We start from the raw sequence: 19,988 nt of genomic DNA, 5'->3' as shown, positions 1-19,988 counted from the left end.
AAGAATATGACCAATAATGTCAAATAAGATTAAAAATAAAACTCAAGTTTTTGTTTTTTCCTTGCTGGTCTAAAGTAGATGCACCAGCCATTAGCAAAATTGATGAGCTTGAATCTGTGTCATTATTCTAACTGATGTATCAGAGCCTCAGGGTGATTCTGCCTTTGGCATCACTGAAATTTAATGTGAACAATATCACTCGAAACAATTACATAATAGGGCCTTTATTGTTGGCTCATTAGCATCCAGAGACAGTTTTACAAGGGATTATTCCCTTCTATTCGGCAGGAGGTTTTTCCTTTCTTCTCACTGACATTGTGTTTTTATCTGAGAAGATTGCTGTGAGTGATCAGATGCCAAATAAAACATGAGCTTTTTATCTAAGTTCTACAGGAAAAAAAAAATGCCCAGGGAAAGTACTTATTCTGCTACTAGAGAAACTTTAGATTGGAAATTAGAATTGTAATATGCCATGGTGTCATATTAAAACTAGGACCCAGTGCCAATTTCATTATAATCAGTTTACCAAGCATCCATGGAAACAACTCTTTCACTGACTAAATTACTATACATACCCAAATTTTGGAAGAGAAATCTACACAGATGCAGAATCTAAATAGAACAAAGCAGAGCAAAGAGTTGGCAATATTCCACTGAAATAGGGCAGTGGAGACAAATAGTTTGTGTAATTCAGCCATTTCCCCAACTGCACCCCCACAAGTATTTTTATTATATGAATTCATTTATTCATTTATTCAAGGGTTTGTTGAGCATCTACTGTATGCCAGGCACCATTCTAGAAACATGGGAAACAGCTATGATCTCAATAGTCAAAAATCCCTGCCAGCAAAGAGTTTATATTTTAGTAGAGAGAAACAAAAAAATTAAAAATGAAGAAAATGCATGCTTCTAAATACTATGGAGGGCCAGGCGTGATGGCTCATGCCTGTAATCCCAGCACTTTGGGAGGCTAAGGCAGGTGGATCACATGAGGTCAGGAGTTTGAGACCAACAGGGTGAAACCCCATCTCTACTAAAAATACAAAATTAGCTGGGCTTGGTGGCACATGCCTGTAATCCCAGCTACTCGGGAAGCTGAGGTAGGAGAATCACTCAAACCTGGGATGTGGAAGTTGCAGTGAGCCAAGATTGTGCCATTGCACTCCAGCCTGGGCAACAAGAGCCCATCTAAACTCCATCCAAACTCCATCTAAAAATACATACATACATACATACATACATATACATACATACATACATACATACTATGGGGGAAAGAGCTGGAAGAGGGATAGGGCATCCTAGGGGTAGGTGATACTTTAGTTTAAATGCAATGATAGGAAAAACTGCACTCAGAAGTTGACATTTGAGCAAAGACCTGAAGGTTAGTAATGGAGCTAGGCAGATAAGTGAGGAGAAATCCCGAGAAGTGGAGTGAACAGCAAAGGCAAAGGGCCTGAGAAGAGAGTGTCTGGATTGTTTCAGGAAGAGCTGAGAAGCCTATGTAGTTGGAAAGAAGTCAATGAGGAGGTGAATAGTTGGAGGTGAGGTTAGACAGCGAAAGAGGAGATGACATTATAAGGTTTTTGGCTTTTAGCCTGAGAGAAATGGGAAGCTTAATGGCATGGCGATCAGTAGAATAACATGGTTTAATCTGGCTGCTGTGTAGAAAATAGACTGAAGGGAGAAGAGGAGGCAGAAACAGGTACTACAAAGGGTTATTGCAATAATCCAAGCAGGAAAAATAATGGCTTAGAAAGAGGTGGTGACAATGAAGATAATAAGAAGTGTGCAGACTGAATATTCTATTCAGAAAATAGAGTCAGCAGAACACGCTATGGGGTTGGATACAGTTATGTGAGAAAAAATAAATCAAAGTCAAATAGTTTTAGCCTGAAAAAGATACAGAAATTTACTGAGCTGAGAAGAAGATGAAATGTGCATGAAGCACCTTTGGGGGAAATTCAGGAGTTCAGTTTTACGCATGTGAATTTTGAAATGACTGTTACACATCTAAGTAAAGATTGCAAGAGGTAAATTAAATACCAACTCTGGATATTAAAGAAACTTTTTTCTCAACTAAACCTTAAATAGTATTATTAATAAGAACTTCTGAGCAAAAGTGGTATTCATTTGAGAACAGAATGGAAGCATGTGAAACCTAATAAAACTATGCTGCATGGGAATTGAGGTTGTAGAATGTCAATTGGCTCTCTCTCCCTCTTTCCTGGACTGTGGGATGTCTTAGCACTCTTTCTCTTTGCACATTTACTTTTTTCTCTTTCCTGATACCTGATTTCCTCTGCCAGATAACACATGGGTTTTTATGGCAGCAGTGTCAAACAGGATATATAAAGATGACTTTCCACCGTTGCTACCAACAGCTAATTAACCCTCTTCTTCCAAAAGAGAATCTGGCCAGTTTGTGTTTAGTATCTCCTCCCTGAGCTAAGCATATAGATCAGAGAGAGATTAGAAGCACCAGTATTATAAAATTCTTAATCTAGACAATAATTATGAGCAAAATTTTCCTAAAAATAATTAGATTTTTTTCCTTGACTTCATATATTGCCATAACGTAATTACATCTGGAATAATAGGTTACATACCTCTTGGCCACCAAATTGAGCTGCCAATCTGGATTTGGGACTTTGTGTGTATAGAGTTACTTTTAATAAACTAAAGGAATGGATTTAAGGAATAGTATTAAAGGAATTGCTAATACAATAATCTTTTCACACACACATACACACACACACGAGCACATTCATTATTCATGATCTTCTTGGTCCTGGTTTTCTTGGGCCTTGTATTAGTCCATTTTCAACATAGCTGAGACTGGGCAATTTACAAAAGAAAGAGGTTTAATGGACTCACAATTCCATGTGGCTGGAGAGGCCTCACAATCATGGTGGAAGATGAAAGGCACATCTCACATGGCAGCAGACAAGAGAAGAGAATGAAAACCAAGTGAAAGGGGTTTCCCCTTATAAAACCATCAGATCTCATGAGACTTATTCACCACCATGAGAACAGTATGGGGGAACTGCCCCCATGATTCAATTGTCTCCCACTTGGTCCCTCCCACAACTCAAGGGAATTATTGGAGCTACAATTCAAGATGAGATTTGGGTGAGGACACAGGCAAACCCTATGATTCCACACTTGCCCCCTTCCAAATCTCATGTCTTCACATTTCAAAATAAATCATGCCATCCCAACAGTCCCCCAAAGTCTTAACTCATTTCAGTATTAACTCAAAAGTCCACAGTCCAAAGTCTTATCTAAGACAAAGCAAGTCCCTACCACCTGTGAGCCTGTAAGATCAAAAGCAAGTTAGTTATTTCCTAGATACAATGGGGGTATAGGCATTGGGTAAATACAGCTATTCTAAGTGGAAGAAATTGGCCAAAACAAAGGGGCTAAAGGCCACATGCAAGTCTGAAATCCAGCAGGGCAGTTAAATCTTAAAGCTCCAAAATGGCCTCCTTTGACTCTATGTCTCACATCCGGGTCATGCTGTTGCAAGAGGTAGATTCCCATGGTCTTGGGCAGCTCCACTTCTGTGGCTTTGTGGGGAATAGCCTCTCTTCTGGCTGCTTTCATGGGCTGGCCTGGAGGGTCTGTGGATTTTCCATGTGCAGGGTGCAAGCTGTTGGTGGATCTACCATTCAGGGATCTGGAGAACGGTGGCCCTCTTCTCACAGCTCCACTAGGCAGTGCCCCAATGAGGACTCTATGTGGGGGTGCCCACCCCACATTTCCCTACTGCACTGCCCTAGCAGAGGTTCTCCATCAGTGTCCACTCCTGCAACAAATGTCTGCCTGGACATCCAGGCATTTCCATACATCCTCTGAAATCTAGGCGGAAGTTCCCAAACTTCAATTCTTGACTTTTGTGCACCCACAGGCTCAACACCACGTGGAAGCTGCCAAGGCTTGGGACTTGCACTCTCTGAAGCCATGGCCCAAGCTGTACTTTGTCCCCTTTTAGTCACAGCTGGAGCGGCAGAAATGCGGGGCACCAAGTCCCTAGACTGCACACAGCAGAGGGACCCTAGGCGCAGCCCACGAAACCATTTTTACCTCCCAGGCCTCCAGGTTTGTGATGGGAGGGGCTGTTGCAAAGGTCTCTGATATTCCCTGGAGACATTCTCCCCATAGTGTCTTGGGGATTAACATTTGGCTCCTTGTTACTTATGCAAATTTCTGCAGCCAGCTTGAATTTCTCCTCAGAAAATGGGATTTTCTTTTACATTACATTGTCAGGCTGCAAATTTTTCAAACTTTTATGCTCTGCTTGCCTTATAAAACTGAATGCCTTTAACAGCACCCAAGTCACCACTTGAATGCTTTGTTGCTTAGAAATATCTTCTGCCAGATACCCTAAGTTATCTCTCTCAAGCTCAAAGTCAGACAAATCTCAAAAAAGGGCAGGGACAAAATGCCACCAGTCTCTTTGCTAAAATATAACAAGAGTCACCTTTGCTTCAGTTCCCAACAAGTTCCTCATCTCCACCTGAGACCATCTCAGCATCTCAGCCTAGATTTCATTGTCCATATCATTATCAGCATTTTGGTCAAAGCCATTCAACAAGTCTCTAGGGATTTCCAAAGTTTTGCACATTTTCCTGTCTTTTTCTGAGCCCTCCAAACTGTGCCTGCCTGTTACCCAGTTTTAAAGTCACTTCCACATTTTTGGGTATCTTTTCAGCGGCTCCCCACTCTACTGGTACCAATTTACTGTGTTAGTCCGTTTTCACGCTGCTGATGAAGACAGAGCCTTTAATGGACTCACAATTCTGCGTGGCTGGGGAGGCCTCATAATCATGACAGAAGATGAAAGGCACATCTCACATGCTGGCAGACAAGACAAGAGAATGAAAACCAAGTGAAAGGGCTTTCCTCTTATAAAGCCATCAGATCTCGTGAGACTTATTCACCACCATGAGAACAGTATAAGGGAAACCGTCCCTGTGATTAAAATATCTCCCACTTGGTCCCTCCCACAACACGAGGGAATTATGGGAGCTACAGTTCAAGATGAGATTTGGGTGAGGACACAGCCAAACAATATCAGGCCTCTTCAGGATGTGATATGCAGTTGTGTTCTGCTAACCCAGCTCTGGAAGGGCAGGTGAGGATTTTTAGCATTTGCTGATTTTCATGGGCTAAATACTCCCAATATGGCTGATTTCAAGCTACCCGCATGTCTCTGAATGCAAAATTGGGAGGAGACATACAGAATTTGCTCTTACTAGTATAGCACATCACTGGACAGGGTCCACATTTTCCGGATATGTAGTAGATCATAGGATCCCTTTCCCCACCAAATCGGGAACTTAGGGAGATATTCAGACTGGAAATATACATTTGATAAACACTAACAAATTCATGATATTTAAAGACACAGGACTGAACGAGGACATCAAGGGAGTGAAAAAAGAAGACAGTTTGAGGCTCAGAATATGATTTCAGGTCAGAGAAAATGGAGAATCTCTAAATATTGAGAAGAAGTAGCTCAATAAGGTAGGAGGAAACTAGAGCGTTGACTCACCTGGAAATCCTGCAAACATCATTCCAGATGAGACTGGAAAGATAGGAAGCAGCCAGACCTTTTAGGGCTTTGCAGATAATCTTCAGAAATGTTTTGTTTATCATAAACTAGTAATTGCTTTATGTCTTGAATTGAAAATTCCAAAGATTTCAATATGTTGTATTTCAGTTCTAGCATCTAAATAAAATTTAATTTTTTTTCAGAATGTTAATTGATTCAATCCTATCAAATCGGCCAATGTTTCAAAATATATTAAAAATATACTTTTTTGTTAGATGGATTAAAGTAATCTTATTTATTTTTGGTTTTAAAACTAGAAATTTTCTGTATTCTGGAGAAAAAGAATGGTCTATAAAATATTATTATAAACTTTAATTTGACCCAGTAGCTTCATATGACCAAGTAATTCATATGTCTAACAACCAGAGAGTGACATAACCCAGTATGAGTGGTAGCATTATTATATTAAATTGTAGATATTTTTTACTCTACTGATTTTTCCTTCATTTAAAGCAAATACAATCTGAAAGCCTAAATTAAGGTCTTGAATAGTCATACAAGATTTAAAGCCTTTTCAAAGAGCAGAAAGATGTGTGTGCTCATTATCTTATGTACATATCAGACTCAATTAGATAAAAGTTAGTAGCTGAAAATGGACCCACAAAATATGTTTAGTTTTTTTTATTGCAGAAAAATGCATTTCTTATCTCTCTTACCACATAAATATTAATCTGGTTTCATGTTAGAGTCATAGAATAATCTCCTAAACTAAAGGACCAGTGAGTGCCATTTGTGAATAACATCAACAGTTTCGGATGATCCCAATCATCTGTCACTGCACATTGTCATCTCAGCTGGGCAACCCTGGCAATATTGCAGCAGGCTATTGTTTATTGAGAAAGCTAATATTAGGAGGAGATGTGATAAGAATGCCTTAAAAAAAACTAATTGAATGCTATCTGGTTTTTGGCAATAGCATCTTGTATCTCTCTGTAGTTTATCGCTTTAGAGTCCTTTATTCAGTCTTTTTATAAAATCCCATTATTTAAAAATTGAGGGCAGAGTGATGGCATGTAAGGAGTTTTATATATTAGTCTGGTACTCAATGATAACCCTTTCTTCTCTACTTCTCAACAAACCCTACTTTATTGAAAAACATGGGAAAACCTGCAGAAAATATTGAGATCTGAGTCACAAAGTCCCAGGGTTCACTTAAAACATTTTCCAAATTTTTATTGTAATTTGGATAGTAAAAAGCAAAATCAAAATGTATGAAAACATTATTAAGTGTGGGGTAGGAATATTTCTATAAAATCACGCCCTTTCTAATGTTTTTCACCTGATTCTTCTTTTGAGGTGGTTACAGAATTCCCAAACAGAGCAAATAGATGGAGAGATGCATGATAAAGAAAACACAGCAAAATATTAATTGTACAATTTAGGTGGTTTCTCTGTGTAATTCTTCCATGATTTTAATATGTTTGTAAAATTTTATAATAAATCATTGGAAACAAAATACCTAAATATTCAATTTCTGGCCTTATCAGTGAAAATTGAACAGACGTTTGTTCGTTTCATTAAATGATTATTTATAAGTTTAAATCAAAATAACCTTGAAGCATCCAATTCTGTTTTCTGAGAAAATTTCATACTTCCAATCTGAATTTGAAGAAACATAAACCGGGAGGAAGAATCAATGAATTCAATGGAAATATTTAGGAAAAACAGCAGCAAGAAAATAGCAATGATAATTGTAGTTCATATTTTTGTAAAAGACCTGGAAAGAGACCAAATGACAAAAAGTGCTTATTCTTTCCACAGAAATGTATTAACCTGATTAATTTTTCAAACTAATGTTTAAAACACTTTGAGAGTAGAAATTGTTTACTACATGTATTTTTACAAACCTCTTCCTGATTGCCATCCAGAAACAAAAAGTAGAAACTAACCCAGATCCTGGTGATATGGACTTTCCTTTATGTTAGACTTCTCTGATTTGACCATGGTGTCTGGGACTTAGACATAGTTCTTGATCTCTTTGCTTCCTCCCTTCCTTCTACAGGGAAAGAAGACAAGAACAGAAATATCAGATGGCCTGTAGGCGCCCATCTATGTAGTAGCACAAATACCAGCTGAACGTAGTTTTGGTCAGGTACAAAGAAACAAATGCCTGTTGGTTTTCCCAAATGTTGTTTACCCTTCTGATATTCTTCCCAACAGCCATCACATATAAATATGTATGGTATTTATTTTAGGGTGCAGCTGAGTACAAATTAAGCAAGGTGCTTCGATACCAATATGTATTCTTCGATATGAAGTTACTGAGCTATTTAACTGAATGGATTTGAGACTACCTTAATGGCTACTTCTCTGTTAAATTTTGCTAATGTAACTTACCTGCACGTTGCGCACATGTACCATAGAGCCTAAAGTATAATAATAATAATAATAATAATAATAAAAAGAAAGGAGACAGACAAAAAAAAAAGAATATCACACACACACACATACACACACACACACACACACACAAAGAAGATGTGGCAGAGGCAAGGAACTTGGCATAATCTTGTCCTCTAGTTTTTATATGCATGTCTTGAAGACAATTATATTTTATGGCAAAAGCCAAGTATCAGGTAAAAGCACCTAAACTCCTTTTTTGAAACATAACATTCAGGGCAAGATCAAGCAGCAACAGCAGCAAAGCATATAACCACAGTGGTAAAAGGTGAGTGGAAGGTCAAGGTTGGCAGGAGTTGGGAGCTAGGTCTCAGGACATGTTTCCCAGTATAAATACACCAGAAAACAGGAAAGCAAACAAACAAAACTTCCTTTCATTAATAACATTATTATTTTAAGTGTCTTACAACAAATAAAAATTTGAACATTCTATTTCTAGAATTTTCTTTTTCTATCAAAATAACATTCCTAAACTGGAATGTTATCATTTTGGGTTTGTTAGGCTTGGCTGTCAAAATGGTTTTCAAAGATGTTTTTGGAGTAGTGAATGGATGAAGTTACTGAGAAAGGGGGATGGGATGAAGAAGACTGACTGAAATTCATGGAGAGACAAAACTGTAAAATAAGTCAGCAACACAGTGTCTGAAAGGCATTAGCTACAAGAACTTCTATCAGGCAGCACTAATGCAGTTTAAACAATGAATACTGTATCAGTCAAAACCCAGGGCAGGAAATACACACTAGAAATGTGATAGATAGATAGATAAATAAATAGATGGATACAATAATTAAGTACTTAAATTTGTTGGAGGGCTGAAAGGGTGATTTCTAGTTTGGGCTTCCAGAAATGACTCAGAACACTAAAGAGATGACCTATCAAGGATGCTACCACCTTGGTGTCTAACATCGGATTGGAGTTATGAATTCAAGAACATACCCCAGGTGGGGATCCTCAAAATCAGGATGTGAAATCACGAAGATGCCATTGCTGCTGCCACTGCTGCTGCTACTGCAAATGCTTCTGTTCTAGATACCAGCCTTTCTAACACTAAAGCAGAAAAAACTCACCTTTCCTTGACCTTGCCTGCAAGAAGAACTAAAAGAAAAGGTGAGGGCAGAAAAAAGGTTTCCACCTTATTTCTGTCTTCTGAATCTTAAGTGAGTGTAGCTAATTGGTGGAAAATAATTAACATCCAGAGTTTGAGTTCCACGGGCCTCTGAGAAATAGGTTTTAAAATTTCTAGGTGCTCTAGATCTAAAAGGTGGCCAGGAGTGAGGAGTCAACCCACAATATCCGTGACAGAATCAATATCCACAAATAGAAAATATTTATAAATGCTTTTATAACCATTTTATATTTTAATTCCTGGGCCTAAGATTATAATGTCAATAATGAAAACAAATTTGTATAAAATACACATATATACCTGAATTAAATATTTATGCAGGTAATTTATATTCACTTAATAGACAAAATTATAGTCTGTTGACTAGCTAGATTCAAATCCTGAACAGCCATCCATTAAATATAATGTACAAGTTATTTAACCTCTGTGAACCTTCGTTTTCTCATTCTTAAAATGAGAATTACGATAGTAACATCTCATAGGGTTAGTGTCAAGGTTAAATGAGAAAATGCAGGTATAGTGCTTATATGGTGTCTGATTCGTTGCTGTTATTGTTGCTTTTGGATTCAGACACCCCACTTATACTACTTAGGTTTGAAGTCCAGTCATGGAGTTTACTAGCCATGTGACTGCGAGAAATTTACTTGTAATTTCTATGCCTCAGTTTCCTCGTGTAAAATTTGAGATTACAATTGTAGGTGTCACGTAAGTGTAGTGATTTAAAAAATAAAATAATATATAAAGTGATTTCACTAGTGCCTGACACAAAATAAGATCCAGAGTATTTTTTAAAACTTTCTACATTTAGTTACTTCATTTGCTTTCACAATATCAGTCTAGTCAACATTTTCTTTCAGAAGATTTAACACAAGGTCTTTATTTTTACAGTTTTTCTGAGAAGCATCACTTACCTATTCTTTTTATTATGTCTTATAGACACAGATTTCATGATAAATCATCTCAGGCATGAAACTGTCTGGATTGGTACACAATATTCATGTGCTATTCAGATATGGTATAATGGATATTATATGTAAAATCTTTACTACCAGTATAGTAGATGCCAAATGATAAAAATTCTAGGATGTAGCACCACTAATTTTGTCCCTCAAAACCAAGGAACTGTGACAATAGAATGAAGTAAGGAAAAGAGGTGCAATTGAGAGTATGATTACAAACTGATTTTCTTAAAGCTAGTTTGTTAATAAGAAAAAAAATAAAGCCATAACTGGAAAATTTAAGAAACAGTCCTCACTTTGAAAGATTGCTCAGTTTAATGAAAATTAAATAAATGTTATGGTCAGAAAACCCAATCTGCATGTACACCTTCATCCTGCCAATTACTGTCTATGTGACCTTAACTTGTTCTTAAACCTTCTGAAAGGCTATCATGTAGCCCCATATTTGAATGAGGCTTTCTCCATTCAAATATGGGGCTAACCTACAGGTTTCTTAGGAAGGTTACATTTAAGTTTACACATATCTACATGCCCATGGGTTTAGCAGGCACATCCCCTAGAGTTTCTTTTATTCTAAAATTCATGGAACACCTTATATTAAACACTTACTTTTATTCATAAAACTTATCGGTAATACAGTCTATGAGTTCATAAACAATAGTACAACTTTAGTTTACAAAACAAAATGTAAATTTAATGTAAAGATAACTTGAAGAAATACAACTAAGCTTACAAATAATTGAAATATATTTATCCGAAAATGTAGGTAACAGTCAAGCTTAGCTTGATTGTCAACTGCAGTTACTGTGGGTTAAAGCCCAAGCTTTGGCATTTAGTAGCTCCTTAATCTTGAGCAAGCTACTTAAATTGTTAGCTTTAGTTTCCTCCTTAGTTGTGAATAGGGATAATTAAAGTACTTATCAGAAAGTTGTTGGAAGAATCAAATATCAGATATTGTTTTTAAGTATTGGTTCAGATTAATTACAATTTTTTTAAAGCTTGAGAAATTCATGAGAAGTATCAAATGGAGAAAAAGGATTTGGTCATGGTTAGAACATGCCACTGGATCTTTAGGAATGGCCATCCTTAGAAGCAGAGAAATGCTACACGTGAATCTAGAAAAAGTAGAATTGGGGCTTTTCATGAATTAAGCAATGTTTTATCTCTTCACTTCCAGTACTGTTTTGAGAAGAATAAAAATGCTGCATTTTCAGCCTCAAAATTAACTTTCATGATCTGTCAGCAGTGGTAGAATGAATCTTGGAGAATCAGGGACACAGCTAGGTCATATTTCTGTGGAGCTTTATGTAATAAAGAGGTATTGACTAACCTTAGTTTTCCTCACAAAATCCGAGGTCCATATCAGTTCTTGCTAGTGATACCAACACAATCTAAAAGAACAAAAGAGGTAATTCCATCAGCCTTCTGGCATGATGGAGCTTGAAAAGATAGATACTCTTGGAGACAGAAACACGGCAGTTGTGCCTCAGCCCTTTGGAGGTGGATAGTTAATAAATGAAGTCCTTATTGGTGAAAATAAGTGGGTTCTCCTATCCTGATCAGAGGACACTCAGAGCCAGCCTCAGTATTACATTGGAAATTAATCTTTATTATTTGTTTCCAGTGTGGCAGTGGGTCACCGGCAGAGTTGATGTTACTGCTAGGTGTTTCTCAGGCCTGGGGCAAGTTCCTTGACTCCAGAGTACTTTGGTAGTAGAAAGTTGCCCCACATTTGCTTACATGTTGCAAAGAGTGACATCTAGTGGTAATTTACAACTTTGAGCATATTTACCCTATAAACACATCCTGCTCCCAGCCCTTCCATAGATGTAGACCCTGTTTGATAAGGGATTACATACTCATCTTAACAACTATGCTTACTCAGAAGTTGTCATTGCCTAACTTCTAGGTCTAAAAGAAGGAAATTTGAGAAATTCCCCTGACTGAGTCTTAGAATATTTCCAGAGTCATGCGCATATAAGAAGGGAAGGGTGAGACGGCAGGGAAATTGGGCTATGTACTGATTATATCTTAGATACACCAGGTAGATTTATCTATCTGATTTATCCATAAAGAATTAACAAAATAAAAATACACATTTGCTAGAATTTAATGTGGTGTGTAGGTGGAGGAGTAGGGTTGTGTGTTGGAAACCTATCAGAGTGAAAGAAGAATTCTATATTTCAGTGGTCTACACATCTGAATGTAGACACATAAGTGGTAGATACAGAAACGTATCTACAGGGAAAGGTTAGAAGAAACAACTTGGTGGTCAGTTCACTGGAAGAAAGAGTTGTTTGCTTGTCTGCAAGTGCATTCACAGAGCCAGCACACTCTTTTTACAAAACCCAATAAACCCCATATAAGGGTGTGTGTGTGTGTATAGTGTGTGTATAGAGTGTGTATAGTGTGTGTATAGTGTGTATGTGTGTTATATATATATATATATGCAAATGATGATAAGCTATTACTTGTCCTCTGGGTGGAGGAGGACAAAAAAGAGGAAAAGGGGAATAATAACAGCTAAAGTTTATTGAGAAATTATTATACTTCAAATTAAGTGCTTTATGTATATTTTCTCTTTAAATTCCTATACTAATCCTTGAAGGTAGGTTCTGTTATTTTCATTCTACAGATGAAGAAATGCAAGTTCATCTTTCTTAAAATCACAGAGATGTTAAGTAGAAGTGCCAATATTTGGACTCTGGTCTTAACGAATTCCAAAGTTCATGCTCATAAACTCTATGCTAAAAAAGTTACAACAGGTGGGATGTGGTGGCTCAAGCCTATGATCCCAACACTTTGGGAGGCTGACACAGGAGGATTGCCTCAGGGCAGGAGCTTGAGACCAGCCTGGGCAACATAGGGAAACCCCCTCTCTACAAAAATAAAAAAATTGCCAGACGTGGTGGCCCCAGCCTGTAGTCCCAGCTACCTGGGAGGCTAAAGTGGGAAGATCTCTCGAACCCAGGAGACTGAGGCTGTAATGAGCTGTGATTGCACCACTGCACTCCAGCCTGAGTGACTGAGTGAGACCCTGTCTCCTAAATTAATATATTGAATAAGAATAAATAAATATTTTTAAAATTATTGCAAGATTTTTATCACTTTCTGGTGAGATATTGCTTTGCAAAGTTTGTCTATTAAACGTTGCTATCTAAATCCCATTAAGATAATTTGGATTTCAATTAGAACCCAAAAGATTATAAGCACAGATGGTTTGAACCTTCTTTGCTCTTTCTCATTGTGCACATATATCAGAACACTTGTTTAATTTTCTTATGATTATTTCTTCTCAGGCGATTTGGCAATTCAAATCTTCACTGCTGTTTTCCTAACATAGTTAAAATAAAGTGAATAATTAAGCACTTGCTTGAGAATTTTCTGGTAGATCATCATAGTAATGCTATACCACTTTTATGACAAGCTGTAAAAAAAGGTTAAGGAATATACCAAGTTATGTAGAACATTTGGGGTAAAATGCATTTGTACACTTTTTTTAGGTTTTAAAAATGTCTTTTTTAGGTGGGCCTCTTCCTTATGTTAATCTCATATATTTGTTTGGAATATTAGGATCTAGGTCAGCTCAGAGAAATGTATTTGTGCCAGCCAGGTGTGGTGGCTCATGCCTATGATCCCAGCAATTTGGGAGGCCAAGATGGGAGGATCACCTGACGTCAGGAGTTCAAGACTGGCGTGGTCAACATGGTGAAACCCCATCTCTACAAAAATACAAAAATTAGACAGGCATGATGGCAGATGCCTATAATCCCAGCTACTCGGGAGCCTGAAGTGGGAGAATCGCTTGAACTCATGAGGTAGAGGTCGCAGTGAGCTGAGATCATGCCATTGCACTCCAGCCTGGGTGACAGAGCGAGACTCCATCTCAAAAAAAAAAAAAAAAAAAAAAAAAAAATATATATATATATATATATATATATATATATATTTGTGCCTTTCACATTGACTCTAATGTCTTTAACTTTTATTACCCTGTATTTTCCAATCATTCTCCTTAAAGCCTCAAAAAAAGAAATATGATGAAGAATTTCAAATTCAAAGCCCTAAAACTGATCTCATATTTTCATCTTTCATGTCCTTGCTTCTTGGAAGCCTCACCTCTTAGCTACTGGAAGAGAATGAGATCCAGGTAATAAAAATAGCCCCAGCTACTTTTTATATAAACCTGGATGCAGAGCTATTAACTGAAAATGGATTTGTTATAATTGAACCTGAAGGATCCAAAGGTTTCTAACAAGGTGGAAATGGTGGAGTATTCTTTGCCTTAGCAGTCATGAGTACTGAGTATGTGGAGAAAAGTTAAGTTGTCCAGCCATCTATTGAAGGATATACTAAGGCCAAATACATTCTATTTCAGAATGATGCCATACTAATAATTCTATTCTCATAGTTTATAACATCAATACTTTTAAGAAGGATGGTTATATAATATTACCATGAAATACTAAAAGAAGTAATTGATAAAATTCAACAAGTCTAAAACAATTAATTATTTAATTAATAAAAACTCTGGAAGCCAATCTAGAGAGCTGCATATTCAATTTAGGAACAGGAAAGATATTCTTAATAAAGAATATAAAAGAGAAGATAAATGACTTTGTTTTTATATAAATTTCAAAACTTTTATGTGAAAAATAATATAACCAAATCTATAAAATTAATTTGAAGGGGAATTGCACTTTAGAAGGCAGAGGTTTGATACAATGAGCTATTTAAAATAGAGAACAAGGGGACAATCTAATAGCAAAATAGGCAAAAGATATTGAGGAACCATTCGCAAAACAAAAATGCAACAGCTATCAAATATATGCAAAGATGCTCAAAATCACTAATAGGTGAAAAAACACGTGAGATTAACAGCTTTTAGATTGGCCAAAATTAAAACAAAGCAAAATAAAGCAACAACTTCTTTTGCTGGCTGAGACCTAAGCAAAGATGCACTGTTCCACATTGCTGGTAGAAATATGACTTTCACAGAGTTTTAGATAGCAACTTAGCAATATCTATTCAAATTAATATGATATATACTTTTGACTCTGCACTTCATGTTGGAAATCTTATCGCATGGAAATAAGAGTATACTGAATAAATAAGCATACTTATTGTAGCATTATTTTTAGTTGGTAAAACTGGGCAACAAAGAAAATGTTAATCAGTAGAGGAATATTATGGCCCATTCATATAATAGAATACTATGTACTACTTAATGAATTAGAGATACACTAGTTGGCTTGGATAGATTTCAAGAGATTCCTCTTGAGTAAATAAGTCAAAATGTGAATAGTATGATATAATTTCTGTAAAACAAAATAAGCATTATCAAATATTTACTAAACACTCATTTATCTGTAAGATACTCTCCTAGAGTTTAGTGTAGTGATATAGGGAAGTGAATTACCTCTGTTTTGAAGTGAATTACTGGTGTTTTGTTTGTATACAGGGCATACATATAATAAAGCACACAACAATATAATGTAGCATGGAACTCTATAAAAAATGAGTGATATAAATAGTGCTATGGTTTCCAATGAGTTGCTGTAAACATTTCTGAAATCATATGTGGATCAAGACTTATCTATAGCTCAATGAAACATGTTACTAATAGCAGTCTTAGTTTCTCATAATAATAATGATAGTATTAGGTATTGGTAAACAGAAAAATTGAGATAATATAAGTACAGCACTTAGCACAGTGCCTTGCACAGAATTAAATACATTAAATGGCAGTTATTATTCTCATTGTTAGTTTTTCTCATTGTTTGTCATTATTAGTTTTTCAAGTCCTGTTTTGCAATTGACAAAATATGCAATTATTTCAAATATTTTTGAACTTCCTGTATTTTTTCCCCAGAATTTTATTGTGAAAATTTTTATACATACAGGAAATTTGAAAGAACTTGTTGAGGAACACATCCATTCTGCCATTCACCCATCAAACCATATCTTTTTTTTAATGCATTTTAGAGTAAGTTGTAGATATCAATACATCCCCTAAATCTTCTTGTAGTTTCTTCTGTTTGTTTATTTGGCTTGGTGTAGTTTTTCATGCTGTTATGTATTTTCTAAGCTAATGGACTTTCCACTCTCTTTTTGAGGACAATGAAACATATAGTATTAAAAGTGGTAAACATTGACATAGAGTAAAAAGATTATAGAATTTAGAAGACAAAGTTGTTACCAATGTCTGGGAATTCATCAAACAGACATGAACTTGAACCTCCTATTGAAGGATAGCCAAGAAACAGGCAATGGAGCAAACAGGATGAAAGCATTCAATGAAAAGAGATATGGGAAGTTTTGGAGGTAGGATCATGGAGGAGTAGACCGATTTAGCTGGGAAAGAGGATTGAAATAGGGTTCTTTCTTTCTAAAAGCCATAAGTAGTATATTTTGCCATTATGTTTCTAAAATTTGTTGAAAACTACACCCTAGGTTTTCACAAGCCAGTCTAAAAAGTCTAGCATCTAGCCACTATACTGTTGGTACTCTTTTATTAGAGCTATAATATTTTCTTTTGTATTTCTGTTATTTTGCTTTAATGTTTGGGTTACTGGTGATAGCCCTCCTATATAGTAAAAAAGGTGGTACCACTTTTTAAATGAACTTTTCAATTTGGAATAATTTTAGATTTATAGAAGACTTACAAAGATAATACAGAATTCCCTCCCCTACTTCTCCTATTAACATGTATGAGATAACTGTGGTACAATTGTGAAAACTAAGAAACTAACATTTGTACCTTATAATTAACCAAACTCTGAACTTTATTTGGATTTCACTGGTTTTCCCACTAACGTCCTTTTTCCATTCCAGCATCTAATTCCAAATTCCACAGTGTGTTTACTTGTCATGTCTTATTAGGCTCATCTTGGCTTTGACAGTTTCTCAGTATTTCCTTGTATTGATGACCTTGACAGTTTTGAGGATTACCGATTGGGTATTTTGTAGAATGTCGCTCAATTTGGATTTGTCTGACTTTTTTAAGCTTAGATTGGGGTTACAAATTTTTGGAAAGAGTATCACAGAGGTGAAGTGTCCTCATCATATCAGTGAGAACATGCTATCAATATGACTTATCACTGGTGATATTAATCTTGATTACCTGGCCAAAGTAGCGTTTGTCAGATTTCTTCATTATAAAGCTACCCCATCCCTTTACACGATCTGTTTTATGAAAGCACATAACTAAGTCTAGCTCACACTCAAAGGATGGGGGTAGGGGACAGGAATTAAAGTTTTCTTCTGGATGTGGGAGGTATCTATAAAACTTATTAAGAATTCTTTTGTACTAAAATTTTCTTCACCATTTATTAATTATACTACTAAATATTCATGTATATTTCTTTTATAGTTTGAATTCTAATCTAATACTGTATTGTTTTGTTATTGTTGTTGCTCAATTTTTTCCAGATTTAGAGATTGGGAGCTTTTTCAGGTTGGCTCCTGTGTCTCTTTGACATGTCCCCATCTTATTGTCTTTTGTGCATTTCCTTACTTGCTGTCACTACACAATTCTGCAGGCACATCTTGTATTGCTGCTATCCCAGCCCTGGAATCATCTATTTATCCAAGGAATCATGTTTCCTTTACTTGGAAAATAGTATTTAGAAACTGGATGTGCTCATTGCTACTGAAGTGTCACTATTTCCAGGCCCTCTCAGAGGGTAGAAGTAGGAAATATATTTATGAATATGAACCCATATTTGTAAACATATCTATAATTATATGTATATATAATCCATCTGTATCCATGTGCATTTTGTCTTTAGCCTCTAGTTTCCAATCAAAACACTGATTTCCAGAGTTACTTAGGTTAGCTCCTTTCCACCCCTTGCCCTTCACTGAGTTGAAATCACTTTTAATGAACCTTATATTTCCAGGTTGCACAGTGTATAGGGTTTCAAACTCAAGTATATCATGTAGAAAATATTTTCCTGTAGGTAATCAGACTGACTTCTTTTATTTCAATATTCTATAAGCTACATTTTGACTTTTTATGATGTTCTTATTATTTATATGTGCCATCTAATTTCATTCTCTATTCTTTCTTACTCTGTGACTGGGTACCAATTTATAATAGGCCTGCTCTCTCATTTCCTTTCATCTGGTGCAGACATCCTCAATGCAATCTCATCTCCTTGCTGGCCTCCTCTGTGGCATAAATCATGCCACCTGGACCTTAGGAGCCATTAGTTGGCATTCATTCTTAATATCTGCTGTAATTCCAGCAACTGAATGAATATACTCTGTCCTCTTCTTATCCTGGCCTTAGATCTTTTCCGGTCAGTCAGCCTTCTCAGAATTCCCATACCCCTTGGGAAACTCAGCAGTATCAGTAGCTCTCCTTATTCCACCTTGAGCTGTGATGTGTTCTGTAAGGCTGCAGAAACATCATCTAGATGGTGCCCAGAGCTATTGCTATAGCCCCCTTCAATAAAACTCCTGCACTCCTGATTTTACCCAAAACAATACGTGACTTTTATCATTGAGATTTCTCTTTTTCTATTCCTCCAGTGTGAGGGACAATGGGAGAGGGTGCCTGGCCATTTTACAAGAGTTCAGGATCTCATAAATCTCTTCTATTTTGTTCCTTCTCCAGTCTTCCAATTCAGTTTTTGTCTCCTTAAAATTGGAAAGGGTTCTTATGCCATTACATAATCTTCTTTACCATATGTCTCTATGTGTTAAATTCTTTAGGTTCTGTCTGATATTTTGGATCCTAAGAATGCTATTGATTCTGAACAAAGTCATACTATTCCAGTAGAATCATTACTTTTGAAAGTGTTGTTTATGTTTTATGCTTTAAAACCTTCTTGAAATGCACTTGTCTTCATTATTCTTGGGTTTTTCTGCTTGAGGGCAGTGAATATATGGAATGCCAGAAATTTATTCACTTCAATTTAAGTAGCTATGTTTATTAAATAGCTATATGTCTTCCATGTTTGCAGATTATTAAAAAAGGACCTGATTATTTAAAAACTCAGAAATACAATATGTATTAGCAACTTATAATTTTTTCCATGTTTCAAAATTGGTAAACATAAGAAATGAAGTGATTTGTTTCCAGTCACCCTTTAGGAAACCATTATTCCTGCCTGGATGATAGACTCAGGAGCTAGGAGCAGTGAGGGTTGGAAAGCAAATGTTTAGTATTTCAAAACAATCTCTGGACTATATAACCACATACATATATATATGTAGATACATATATAGTCACAAAAATGGTCACAATCTCTGCTGTCTATGAAGACAATCCCAATAATTGCAATAAATTCTACAAATTCTCCTTGGATATCTTGCATGCACTTATAAATACATCATTCTAGACTGTAACATGGAATTCCATATTCCTGGACCCACCCTACTTCAGTCTGCCCCCATTGCAGTGATGTCTGATGCCGTCACTCTGAAGCTCAGGAAGCCTGATGAAGGTGTCTTGCTGCTGCTGTTGCCACTAGCACCTGTCCAGGCCATGCTGTGGTAATTCCACAAGGGGTCAAGTCAACCTGCAGAAGGCAGAAGGCCCTCTCCTGACATTTCTGCCCTAGTTACCCTGATCCCAGAGCACTGATGCTCTGTGCTCTCAGCAACCCAGGACATTGTTTAAGAGGATAGCTTTTCAGTTACTTCCATTTTCTCACTGGGGACTTCCTCTGACAAAACGTAGGCCAAAGTCTTCCTACTTGTGGTATGAAAAAGTGAGGAAGAAGAGAGTGGAAAGTCAAAGCAAAATAGCAAGAGGCATTCCAGAGTACGTAAAATCATCCAGCTCTACCAACTGCCATTATCTTATTGGAACAAGACTGAAATACTCAGCTCATTCTCCTCTTATTAAAAGTTTTTCCCCAAGAAGTTTTGTTGGTC

General features: G+C 36.5%; 1 protein-coding gene across 2 annotated transcripts in view; it reads left to right on the top strand.

Moving 5' to 3' along the window:
* The window catches only part of IQCM (IQ motif containing M), a 489,167-nt gene that overhangs the window by 457,098 nt on the left and 12,081 nt on the right, over positions 1 to 19,988 (top strand). The window lies entirely within an intron of this gene.

Source organism: Pongo abelii, chromosome 3 (assembly GCF_028885655.2).
Source record: "Pongo abelii isolate AG06213 chromosome 3, NHGRI_mPonAbe1-v2.0_pri, whole genome shotgun sequence".
NCBI lineage: Eukaryota > Metazoa > Chordata > Mammalia > Primates > Hominidae > Pongo > Pongo abelii.
This window is presented reverse-complemented; position numbering and strand designations above follow the sequence as displayed.